General features: G+C 45.0%; 1 protein-coding gene across 1 annotated transcript in view; it reads right to left on the bottom strand.

The window, feature by feature from the left end:
* LOC123516741 overlaps window positions 1–2,500 on the bottom strand; it is a 153,778-nt gene that overhangs the window by 121,058 nt on the left and 30,220 nt on the right. The window lies entirely within an intron of this gene.

The following is a 2,500-nucleotide window of genomic DNA, read 5'->3' as shown; positions in this document are numbered from 1 at the left end:
ACCATTTTACTCTCCCTCCTCCTCTCCTCCTCCTCCTCCTCCTCCTCCTCTACTCCTCCGGTTCTCCCCTTCCCCATCTCCCGATGCGGGTGCTCGTCGCGTATGACAAACAAGTTCAGGGTCAAGTTTCATGTGTTTCTTCTGTCCGTCTGGCCTGTGAGGAGGAGGAGACGGAGGAGGAGGAGACGGAGTGGTATGGTGTAGGTAAAAGAAAGAGATTAAGTGTGGGGAAGATATGTGGCGAAAAGAGATGTTGAGAGAGAGAGAGAGAGAGAGAGAGAGAGAGAGAGAGAGAGAGAGAGAGAGAGAGAGAGGTCCGCGGCACTGCTCCACCATCACTACCACCATTACCACCACCACCACCACCACCACCGTGCCTCCTCGCCATCAGCGTTGTGTGGAGGAACGCCCTTGCTGCTGCTTCTGCTGCTGCTGCTGCTGCTGCAGTGGGGACGTGCGCCGCGTGTCCACACCGCTGATGAAGGTCGCCTCACAGGTGGCAGGTGTTGCATGCCGTGCATATCGTGCAGCAGTAATTCATCAAACAGTCTATTATCTCTCGTACATGTGATTTGATACTTAACTATGCAAACATGCATCGAACAAAGACAATTACTTCTAGATATTATGCAAAATGGATTAATCAAGCTGGACAAGAACAGTTATGAGGGGGATACGAAATTGTACCATAGAAAACCGTTTGAAAATTACTTACACACTCGCACATGCCACTTATTCTTTACCTAAGTATATAAAATGTATTAAGCAAGACTTATTCTTCTCAATTGCTCTGTGGAATGGGGTAACTGTAGCTAGTGAACAGTCACGATAGCCTACGAAATAGTATCACAAAAAACGTTTAAACAAGTACAGAGAGAGAGAGAGAGAGAGAGAGAGAGAGAGAGAGAGAGAGAGAGAGAGAGGTAGGGAGGGAGATTTAACAAGAGGAAAAATTAAGAAATGGGCAGAAATGGAGAGTAAATGAAGGATGATGATGATGATGATGATGATGATGAGGAGGAGGAGGAGGAGGAGGAGGAGGAGGAGGATAAGAAGGAGGAGGAGGATAAGAAGGAGAAAACAACAACAAAGCATGAAAAAAGCTGCACAAGGAGAAGAAATCGTATTAAAAAGGAATGAGAGTAAAAGGAGGAGGAGGAGGAGGAGGAGGAGGAGGAGGAGGAGGAGGAGGAGGAGGAGGAGGGAGGGAAAAGTTCAAGGGGTATAACTTGATTCAATAATGGCACTAAAGATTACAAAATTATTCCCGAGATTTTCTTTCAAGGTGAAGAAGACAGACAGACCCACACACCCACACACACACACACACACACACACACACACACAACAGAGACCCACTGACCTAAACACACACCCACACACACACACACACACACACACATTGCTTTTTTCATTAACAAAGTCTAAGTAATTCCCATCAAATTCAACGCGTTCCCTCTCACCTCTCTCTCTCTCTCTCTCTCTCTCTCTCTCTCTCTCTCGTCCCATCCCTCCTAGTCTTCCTCGCCCAATACTGTTCGCATAACACAGAGCAATGTCAGACCCTTAATTTACTCTCGTGACCGTGGCAATCTACACACACACACACACACACACACACACACACACACACATACTGTACGCATGCCGCCACACACGTCAAGCCCGCCCAGCACTGCCACCGTCACCGCCACCTGCAGCGCCATCAGGCTGAGACTTACAGAGAACGATATGAAGAGAAGAAAACGAGGAGACCATTTTTATTCTGTCCTTGTGTTGTAGTAATGCAAGAGTGAACGCCACGAGAGAGAGAGAGAGAGAGAGAGAGAGAGAGAGAGAGAGAGAGAGAGAGAGAGAGAGAGAGAGAGGGCGATATGATGGAAAAGTAAAAAATAAAACAGTATCTTTATTCTGTTCTCCTTACTAATGCGAGAGTTAATCAGTACTTTTCAATTTTTCATTCTTTGTTTTCCTTAGTTGTACTTCACAGTGAAAGAGAGAGGAAGGTAGAGGGCGCTGCGAAAGGGAAAAGTACGAGGGAAGCATCATTACTCTCTCCTCTTCACTAACGCGAGAGTTGAACAGTGTCTTGACAAGAATAATAACGATTTAATTGGAAGAGCGAAGTGAAGACGAACGAAAATAACTAACTGAAAGAAAAAAGGACCACAAACAACAAAAAAGAGGAATCATTAACCAAGCTCGAAAATTCAACGAAACATGCAAGGAAAGAAGAATAACGTTAAAAGAACTGATGAAGATTAACGAAAAAAATAAAGAAGGAAATAAAGAAAGATCACTCGTTTTAATCCGCTTAACAAGACGACAAAAATGAAGCAGAAGGGGAGAACAGCAATCATGGATATATCATAATCATGAAGGACAAAATAACGCGCCTTCTGATGCGGTAATGACACGTAATGATAGTAATGATGATGATGACAGTGATGATATGCTTCCGGCTATCATGCGAGCCAGAGAGAGAGAGAGAGAGAGAGAG

Source organism: Portunus trituberculatus, chromosome 41, assembly GCF_017591435.1.
Source record: "Portunus trituberculatus isolate SZX2019 chromosome 41, ASM1759143v1, whole genome shotgun sequence".
Taxonomy (NCBI): domain Eukaryota; kingdom Metazoa; phylum Arthropoda; class Malacostraca; order Decapoda; family Portunidae; genus Portunus; species Portunus trituberculatus.
The sequence above is the reverse complement of the archived record's forward strand: the minus strand, read 5'-3'. Positions and strand labels throughout refer to the sequence as shown.